We start from the raw sequence: 11,410 nt of genomic DNA on the forward strand, positions 1-11,410 counted from the left end.
CCAAGGACAGAAACGTCCCAAGCTCTGGATTACACTCACAAGGAAACATGACGCTAGAAGTTGAAGGGCACTTCATCACATTTCTCATCAACACCGGTGCATTACATTCTACCTTTAACACCACTACATTTACTGTCTCCCTTCCTTGAAATCACAAAACTTTAACAGTGAGGGATTTTTATATTTTAGCTCATGATTTGCCACTTTTTCAGTCTCTTAACATTTCTTTTTTTAAAAAATTGTCTATTTTTAACTGGAGAACAGTTGTTTACAATATTGTATTGGTTTCTGCCATCATCAATATGAACCAATATGAATCAACATATTCATCAATATGAATCAGCCATTGATATACATATGTCCATTCCCTCTTGAACTTCCTTCCCCCCTCCGACACCATCCCACCCCTCTAGGTCATCACAGAGCACTGGTTTAAGCTCCCTGCATCATACAGCAAATTCCCACTGGCTATCTACTTTACACATGGTAAGATACGTGGTTCCATGCTACTCTCTCAATTAGTCCCACCCTTTCCTTCCCCCTAACATTATGGGATCTGTTAATGCTCAGCACACATTCATTCTCAGATATTGTGTCACTGGAGATCTGCAAGAAGGAATCTCATCATGAACTAGAGTACCAAATTTCATCATGGTCCCCAAAGGACTCCCTCTACACTTTCCAGGCTCTACTCCATAGGTACATATCTCTAACAGATACACACTCAAACCTGCATGTTTTCTAATTGCTTTAGAGGCTTTCCCAGCTGAAACATCTCAGCCACATTGTTGCCAAAGTTTTCCTAGAAATAATCCTCTCTACCATTTCTACTGACAAAGGGTCAGATTTCAGCAGCAAAATTAAACAGGAAATTGAAGAGGACACATTCATTAGTCAAAATTCCACTGCCCTCACCAACCTCAGTCATCAGGCACCAGGGAAAGCAAAACCATAAAACTATATGAAGAATTAAACTTACCATAGTCACAAGTAGTATGACTTTAAGATCCTGACCCCTACCTCCGCATAAACTGCCCCATTTGAAATCATTGCAGAAAGACATGTGAAAATGCATTACTCATTGGCTAGTAAAGGACTCCAATCAAACTAACTCCTGCATGCACAACCAGCTATTAATTAATCTGACACAGTCAGTTAGTCAATGAGATGTTACATTTGCCTTTCCTGTCAAACTCTCTGATTTACATGATTTACAAGTAGGAGATCTGGTATTTTGGAAATATCACCACTGGAAAACTAACCTTGAACCCAGATGTATGAGTATACTACCCAAAGCAATGTATAGATTCAATGCGATCCCTATCAAGCTACCCATGGTATTCTTCACAGAACTAGAACAAATAATTTCACAATTTGTATGGAAATACAAGAAACCTCGAATAGCCAAAGCAATCCTGAGAAAGAAGAATGGAACTGGAGGAATCAACCTGCCTGACTTCAGGCTCTACTACAAAGCCACAGTCATCAAGACAGTATGGTACTGGCACAAAGACAGAAATATAGATCAACAGAATGAAATAGAAAGCCCAGAGATAAATCCATGTACCTATGGACACCTTATCTTCAACAAACGAGGCAGGAATATACAACGGAAAAAAGACAACCTCTTCAACAAGTGGTGCTGGGAAAACTGGTCAATCACTTGTAAAAGAATTAAACTAGAACACTCTCTAACACCATCACAAAAATAAACTCAAAATGGGTTAAAGATCTAAATGTAAGACCAGAAACTATAAAACTCCTAGAGGAGAACATAGGCAAAACACTCTCTGACATAAATCACAGCAGGATCCTCTATGACTCACCTCCCAGAACATTGGAAATAAAAGCAAAAATAAACCAATGGGACCTAATGAAACTTAAAAGCTTTTGCACAACAAAGGAAATTATAGGCAAGATGAAAAGACAGCCTTCAGAATGGGAGAAAATAATAGCAAATGAAGCAACAGACAAAGGATTAATCTCAAAAATATACAAGCAACTCGTGCAGCTCAATTCCAGAAAAATAAATGACCCAATCAAAAAATGGGCCAAAGAACTAAACAGACATTTCTCCAAAGAAGACATACAGATGGCTAACAAACACATGAAAAGATGCTCAACATCACTCATTATCAGAGAAATGCAAATAAAAACCTCAATGAGGTACCACTACACGCCAGTCAGGATGGCTGCTATCCAAAAGTCTACAAGCAATAAATGCTGGAGAGGGTGTGGAGAAAAGGGAACAGTCTTACACTGTTGGTGGGAAGGCAAACTAGTACAGCCACTATGGAGAACGGTGTGGAGATTCCTTAAAAAACTGGAAATAGAACTGCCATATGACCCAGCAATCCAACTCCTGGGCATACACACTGAGGAAACCAGATCTGAAAGAGACACATGCACCCCAATGTTCATCACAGCACTGTTTATAATAGCCAGGACATGGAAGCCACCTAGATGCCCATCAGCAGATGAATGGATAAGGAAGCTGTGGTACATATACACCATGGAATATTACTCAGCCATTACAAAGAATACATTTGAATCAGTTCTAATGAGATGGATGAAACTGGATCCCATTATACAGAGTGAAGTAAGCCAGAACGATAAACAACAATACAGTATACTAATGCATATATATGGAATTTAGAAAGATGGTAACTATAACCTTATATGCAAGACAGAAAAAGAGACACAGATGTACAGAACAGACTTTTGGACTCTGTGGGAGAAGGTGAGGGTGGGATGATCTGAGAGAACAGCATCAAAACATGTATATTATCAAGTGTGAAACAGATCACCAGTTCAGGTTGGATGCATGAGACAAGTGCTCGGGGCTGGTGCATTGGGATGACCCGGAGGGATGGGATGCGGAGGGAGGTGGGAGGGAGGATCGGGATGGGGAACACATGTAAATCCATGGCTGATTCATGTCAGTGTATGGCAAAAACCACTACAATATTGTAAAGTAATTAGCCTCCAACTAATAAAAATAAATGAAAAAAAAAAAGAAACATATTGTTTTTACTCATTGCTAACACTGCTATCACACAATAGGGTGTTCAGCTTAAGAAATACAAGAACTGTTTAGGTGGAAGAACACTCCAACTGGAGACCTCAAAGTAAGCCTCATATCATGAGCTTCCAGAAGCCAACTACAGCCAGAGGCAGACGGGCATCCAAAGAATTAGAGAATAAGTGGATAATGTTGCAAAGTAGGCAGCTTCTACCCAAGTTCACAGCATTAGATCACCCTGGGTTCCCTTTCTTCAGCTCATGTCTTTTCATTCCTTCTTCTAAATCATCGAACCAGGGTCTCCTGCACTGCAGGCAGACTCTTAACTGCCTGAGCCACCAGGGAAACCCTCTAAAGAATCATCCTCATACTACTCTGTTTCTAGCACAACACTCTGTCTCCATTTCCATGACTCCTTCTTCTGGTCCTAAATATACCCCAGTCCTCCACCATGATCCCCATCTGTTTCCTCCTTATCTCATTCTGATTTGGGGCTTCCCTGGTGACTCAGAGGTTAAAGCATCTGCCTGCAATGTGGGAGACCTGAGTTCGATCCCTGGGTCAGGAAGATCCCCTGGAGGAGGAAATGGCAACCCACTCCAGTATTCTTGCCTGGACAATTCCATGGATGGAGGAGCCTGGTGGGCTACAGTCCACAGGGTCACAAAGAGTCGGACACGACTGAGCAATATATGGGTACGGGGATAACAATAGCTTCCTTATTTTAGTCTGCCAGGAATCCAGTGAGGTAAACCAAAGTAATTGTGGGTTTGCTCTTACCCCTAAAATTAGCATCTCCTTAATAAATACCCCACTTATAACGCTTTTATATGTAACTCTTTCAAGAAATATACACACCCAACCAGATACATCTTCCTTTTTAAATGATACTAAACTATGACTTAAAGGCTCTCAAGACTGAGATTACAGTGTGGCCTCTTTAACCCAAAAAAATGTAATGTACTACCAGAAATTATTCTAATGAATATAGCTACCCTACAAGACATAGGAAATGCCTTATACCAACATGCGTTCCATTTTCACAAAACTGGAACTTGTCGTAAAGGCCAAACTCCTATTAGGAACACCCTTCTCCTTCAATTGCCCTTGTGACACCAGCATCATTTATTTAATACAAAATACAGATGAAATAAATTACTAGTTAAATGGAACCAAAATACTCAGCCAGTCAGACATGATGGTACAACTCATCATTTGAAGGCTACTCCCAATTAGCTCTTCAAAATTCTGCTACAACCAATAGAAGTAGTAACCAGCCCTACTCTGCTCTTAAGAAATGTTATTTTATGCAGTCATAAACTATACAAAGTACTTTCAGCCTGCCAGACAGGCCTCTTTCATATGGCTTATTTTCTTGCTGTTTAGTCACTAAATTGTGTCCAGCTCTTTACGACTCCATGGACTATAGCCCACCAGGCTCCTCTGTCCATGGCATTTCCTAAGTAATGGAAATGGAACCCACTAGAGTGGGTTGCCATTTCCTTCTACAGGGGATCTTACTGACCCAGGGATCAAACCTGGTCTCCTGCATTGGCAGGCAAGTTCTTTACCACTAGCACCACTCGAGAAGTCCTATACGGCTTATGCTGTCCCTCAAATGGCTATCTAAGATAAACCTCTCAGAGGACACATCAGCAACATGAGACATCATGGTATCTCTGGTCCTTACACTCCTAAGCAAACCACTGCTAGATTAGAATAGTCTTAAATGGTCCTAGAGAAAGCCAGTCACTCAGGTCAGCCTTACAGGACATTGTATTCTTGGCATCTTATCCCCTGCCATCAGCTTAGTCCTCTCCTGTGCTGTGAGATATATTATCCCATTGGGCATGCCTCTGTTATACGCCTCCATCTATAGGAGCAATGGGCTTCCCTGGTGGCTCAGATAGTAAAGAATCCGCCTGCAATGAGGGAGACCCAGGATCCATCACTGGAGAAGGGAATGTCAATGCACTCCAGTATTCCTGCCTAAGAATTCCATGGACCAAGGAGCCTGGTGGGCTGCAGTCCATGGGGCCACAAAGAGTCAGACACAACTGATTGACTAACACACAGGGACAAAGCATCATTGCCCCTAAGGAACAGTTGTGCCACCTTGGATATTGCTGTCTCCATAGTTGCCTCATCCAGCCCTTTGACCCCTCCTGAACCTGCAAACAGTGTCTGGACCCTTTTTCAAGCATCTCAACATGATGATTAATCATTGTTCTACAAATAAGAAATCCACTCTTTTTCTTGAGCAAAAAGAGGGATCAAGAACCATAAACTCTTGGGACAAATGACCCCACCTAACACATCTCCTCACACAGGCACAAAAACAGACATGACCAAACTTAAGCATGACTACACTCAACTCAAGGCCTTGAGGAGGATGCCACTCTTGTAAAATGCCTGCCTAAGAAAGTATGTCACTTTGAAAGAATTTAGCATTTGTTCCTTGCAAAACCTGATGATAGACTCTTGACCTCACTTTTCCTAGAGCATTTACTTTAGAAAAGTTGCACTGCAGATTCTTTTTCTGCCCCATTGAAATACAAATCTTCCACAACTCAGAAATGCCTTTCTCTGGGGCCCAGGGGCCATCACTTCCAAATGTAATCATCAAGGATAGAACCCCTATGTCCCAGTCTCTGTAGGAGACTAGGACCTTTACTTCATTAAGTGTCAATTAGTAAACACAGATGGCATAATCACACTGGCCAACCACATCCTTTACCTCCTCCCTTCTCCCCCACCCATAGTCCTTCAATACTGCTCATTTAGCACACCCCAACATTTAAAAAGCATCCCACCTTTTCTTTCTTTGCTTTGCTTAGTTTATACTAGTATCTCTAAGTCTACTGCAGTAGTCAGAATAAAATCTGCCTTGTCACCTTAAACAGATGTCTGGCTCTGTTTCTTTCTGACACATTTCATAGGAGCAAATAGATATTAACCAAATAAACAAACACATAATGCAATAACTACAAATGATAAGTAATGTTAATCATGAAAATAATAAGATGCTATGATAGAGAGGAAAAGCAGTGCTTTTCTTTTGTTGGGCTGACTGAAGAGGTGAAACAGGAGTTGAAACATTAAAAATGAGAAAAATTCCAAAAAAGGATAGATGAATATTTTCCCAGGCAGAGACACATAAATTGAAAAACACAAGGGCTAAGAAAGAGGCTGGAATATGGTAGAAATAGCAGATAATCTGCACATCAAGTATAGCCAGAAAAGAGGCAGAGTGAAGCTGGACATGTACAGTGGGGAGCAGGGCATGTAACACCTTATAGTCACTGAAAGAGTTTGTAATTTATGACAAATGCTTTGGAAACTATTGAAGGACAGAAGTGAATAGATAATAAGTCATTTTACTTTCAAATTTCACAGAAAGCTCTGTGTGCAAAACAGATGGGAGGAGAGAAAATATATACCTAAGATGAGCTGTTTGCCTGGTTAATGGGACTGTCTAGGTGAGCAGAAAAGTGGTAGTTAAGAATAACTAGTTTTAAGATATATTTTTGGCCAACAACCAGTGATCATATATTAGGGATGAGAAAATGACATTTAAAGTATTTCTAAAGTTTCTAGCTTTAATAACTGGGAAACAGTTATTCCAGTTCTTGAGACCTAGAAAAATATTAGACTTTACAGGACCGAAAAAAAAAAAAAAAGAACATTTTGATTTTGTATGCACTAAGTTTAGAAGTATGAGCTATCCAAGTGGAAATATCAAAATCTCAGTGAAAATATCTTGGCTGTAGCTCTGCATGTGAAAGTCTATGAATGGTATTTAAGAGAATGAGATCATCCTCAAGTGATGACAGAAGAAAAAATAGCGAATAAAATAGAGAATACCTATAATCTGAGAATCTGTATTAGTTAGAGAAAGGAGATACCAGGAAAGTCTATAAATGGTGGTCAGTAAAGCAGGACAAAAATCTGAAGAGAAAAGACTACTAAAATGGAAACACTCGCCACAAATATCTAACAGAAGCAGAAGATATTAAGATGTAACAAGAACATACAAAAGAACTACACAGAAAAGATCTTATTTACCAGGATAGCCACAAAGGTGTGGTTACTCACCTAGAGCCAGACAACCTGGAGTGCAAAGTCAAGTGGGCCTTAGTAAGCACTACTATGAACAAAGCTAGTGGAGGTGATGGAGATCCAGATGAACTATTTCAAATCCTAGAAGATGATGCTGTTAAAGTGCTACACTCTATATGCCAGCAAATTTGGAAAACCCAGCAGTGGCCACAGGACTGGAAAAGGTGAGTTCTCATTAGAATCCCAAGAAAGGCAATGCCAAAGAATGCTCAAACTACCACACAATTGCTTTCATTTCACATGCCAGCAAGGTAATGCTCAAAATCCTCCAAGTTAGGCTTTAATTGTACATGAACTGAGAACTTCCAGATGTACAAGCTTGATTTAGAAAAGGCAGAGGAACCAGAGATCAAATTACCAGCATCTGTTGGATCATAGAAAAAGTAAGAGAATTTCAGAGAAACATGTACTTCTGCTTCATCGACTATGCTGAAGTCTTTGAATGTGTGGGTCACAACAAACTGTGGAAAATTCTTAAAGAGATGGGAATACCAGACCACCTTACCTGCCTCCTGAGAAACCTGTATGTAGGTCAAGAAGCAACAACTAGAACCAGACATGGAACAACAAACTGGCTCAAAATTGGGGAAGGAGTACATCTAGGCTGTATATTGTCATCCTCTTTATTTAACTTATATGTAGAGTGCATCATAGGAAATGCTGAGCTAGATGAAGCTCAAGCTGGAATCAAGATTGCCAGGAGAAATACCAATAGCCTCAGATACACAGATGATACCGCTCTAATGGCAGAAAGTGAAGAGGAAATATAGAACCTCTTGATGAAGATGAAAGAGGAGAGTGAAAAAGCTGGCTTAAAACTCAACATTCATAAACAAGATTATGACATCTGATCCCATTATTTCATGGCAAATAGATGGGGAAATAATGAAAACAGTGACAGATTTTATTTTCTTGGGCTCCAAAATCACTGCAGATGGTGACTGCAGTCATGAAATTAAAAGCCACTTGCTCCTTGGAAGAAAAGCTATGACAAGGTTAGCATATTAAAAATCAGATATCCTTCCATAGCTTAATCCCACTACCATTATTATGCTATCTAACTCCCATTACTCATTATTATGCTCTTTCTTTCTAAAACCAAATCTGCCAGGTTCCCGCTTCTGCTCAAATCATCTAGTGGAACATCATCAAGTTCAGGTTAAAAGAGTAACTTCCTCAGGGAGTGGCTCTTGCCCTACCCTGCCAGGTTCAATTTCCTTAATTTTGTTCATAGCATCTTAACTAGGCACAGCAAACCCTTTGTCAGCATCAGAAGTCACTAAATGTCACTGATCTGGTCACTACCTGCTCTAAGTTCTTTTTTTAATGTTTCTTGTCAACTAGTCCCTGTGAAAATCAATCTAATCTCTTTATAATTCATAATTAAACTAAAATTTCTTCCTTTTAAAAAAAAACTTTTTTTTTTTTTACTTTGCTTCCTCTCTCTTGCAGGCAGAAAGTATGTCTCTATTCTTCTATAATGCCTTGAGTCCCTTTAGAGTAGGCACTCTAATCACATTTAGTAATGTTAAAGTACCCAAGTAGACTATTAACTCCTTCCACATAGGCCATGTTGTTTTGGGCACAGCTTAAGGTAAATGCTCAATAAATGCTAAATGAATTAACTAATAATCACTCAAAGAATCTATTGTCTATTGAAATTCTAAAATCTTAACTTTTAAAAATATTCAGCATTCATGCATTTCCTACACTTACATGGCAAATTTATCTCCCAGTTAAAATCATTTTTCCATTTTTAAACTTATTCTTGAGTCTATATTTATTAAATACATCCTTCTTTCTTATAACATTTTAATTCTTGCAAATTATGTCATTTTGAAATCTCTGGTTGAAGTTAAAGAAAACTCATATTAACAAGTTTTAAACATAAGGAAAGTCAGTGAACAAAACTGGAATTCTGACAAAGAACATGCACTAGCATTGTTGGGATCTAGTTATTCAGCAATGGCAATAATTACTTTGCCAAAGAAGGGAATGCAACCCTCTCCAGGATTCTTTCCTGGATAATTCCATGAACAGAAGAGCCTGCTGGGCTACAGTCCATGGGGTCACAAAGAGTCAGACAGGACTGAGTGACAAACACTTTGACTTTCTTATGGAGGAATCATATTAATATGGATTGGGTCATATGTTAATTCCTGTTGCCAGGGGCATACAATGCAACAATTGGCCTAGGTGTGGTTTCTAAACTATGTGCTTAGTAGGGAGACTGGCTTTGAATCATGAGGGGTCAACCAAAGCTCTGATCACTGGTAGTTCTAAGCCAGTGCCTTTATCTTAAGCCAGTGAGAGAGGTTGGGGGTGTAAGTAAAGAGGTAGCACAATATTTAATATATTTATATATATGACTCATATATGACTAAATACTTAAATATATGTGTGCACATGTATTTGGATTTTTTGACACCTATTTAAAATTCAAAGACTAATCTGTTCCTGGGTTGTTAAAAACAGAGCAGTTTCTAAACACAATTGATGCTTTATTTTTTTATGTTATTCTCAAATAGGTGATTACTTTGGAATGATTTTTTTTCCATAATTTTGATTACATATTGCATATGGCATTCATACAAAGGAAGGCAAGTAAAACATAGGTTAAATATTTTTCCTTTGTTTCTCATATTTTTCTCTCTTGATGAAATTCCTTCTCATACTTAATCTGAAGATGAAAGATTGTTAAGGATTCAAAAGTCAAGGAGTATAAGACAAGGATGACATCAATCAAATACATTAAATTGGAAATGTTTTCATTTGAGATATTTTAGTAATTTGTCTCTGCCAGGTATGCATGTTTATGTTAGTAGCTAAGGTAGGTTATTGTAAAATAGTTATTAAGTAGAAATAAACTTTCCCAATAAACTCCAAAGTAGAAAAATATCAATCTGTGCTATACAAACTATTATCATATTTTATAGTGACGTATAATTCACAAAGCACATTCACAGTGTCTCATTTATTTCCTATAAAAGCCCAGTAAAAGAGGTATTACTATTCCTCTTTATGAATGAGAAAACTGAGAATAAGACAGATTAATTTATGTGTATAAGGAAAAAATAATAGAAATCAAAGATAGAACTTGAATTTAAGACTTAATTCTCCATTGAGGACTCTTAATTCTTCCTTGATTATCAAATCTTTTCATACCTACAATTAACAGGTTTGAAGAGGATTTATTATTCTTTCCCATATGAGATTACAAGATAAATTTTGGGTAACACTAATACAAATATGACACTGGAGTGCTTAATGGCAATTCAGGGGAGGATTAGAGAAAAAAGTGTACACAAAATATCACAGGTATGAAGAAAATCAAATAATGATTTTTGCAGATGAATGTAGGGGGTACAGAGCAAGGAAGTCAATAACTCCCACCTGCTTAATTATAAATTCTGAAACCAGAGAGCTGGTTCACCAGAGAACAAAACAGTGATTTTACATTTGTACAAATTTCCCATAACATGGCTTTCCACTAGCTGTGAGTTTTATGAAGGACAGGGACTTCTACTAATTCAATGTGAAAATATTCTGATTTCAGACATGAAAGGGTTAAAAGGGAACAAATTTAAAGCACATATCGCCAGCATAGAATGTTCACTGTTTTTACACATTTTCTTGTTATATAGGTGTTCTTAATGAGGAAGTGACCCTTTCTTCTAAAGGGAGTAAAAGATAAACAATACCATAGATATGGCATTAAGTCAAAATATGACCCTGGCAGAATATATACATACTAAAGCAGTGAAAAGGTGTATAAACATGAAATTACAGATAGAAACTTCTTCAGTGAAAAAAGGAAGTAAAAGCAGGCATTTTGCTTCTCCTTGTTGTGAATAACTGATCATAGGACACCTAGGATGAAAATCAAGAGGCAGCTGAGTGAATCTCCACTAGAACTGTATAGAGGGAACATATCAGGTCTAATGAGCAGGGTCATGACTTCAGCAAACATAACAGACTTGCTCATCAAAATCCAACTCCCAGGTCAATTCACATGACCTGAGCCCCTTTAATGAAATAGAAGCTGGGCACTCATTAAGAAGAAGTTTACAATTATTTCACAAGTAGTCTCTGTGAATCTTCGTCCTAGAATTCTTTTAATAGATCTCAACTGTTTAAGCTAACAAACTGGCAGAATGGCATACCATATAATTTGTAGAGTACTTAGCATTGGTTATGATCAACATTGTTTCCTAGATCTCTACAATATCACCGGTCAGAGTTAGGACTTAAAGGTGTCCCATGATTGTA

Source organism: Odocoileus virginianus, chromosome 11 (genome assembly GCF_023699985.2).
Source record: "Odocoileus virginianus isolate 20LAN1187 ecotype Illinois chromosome 11, Ovbor_1.2, whole genome shotgun sequence".
NCBI lineage: Eukaryota > Metazoa > Chordata > Mammalia > Artiodactyla > Cervidae > Odocoileus > Odocoileus virginianus.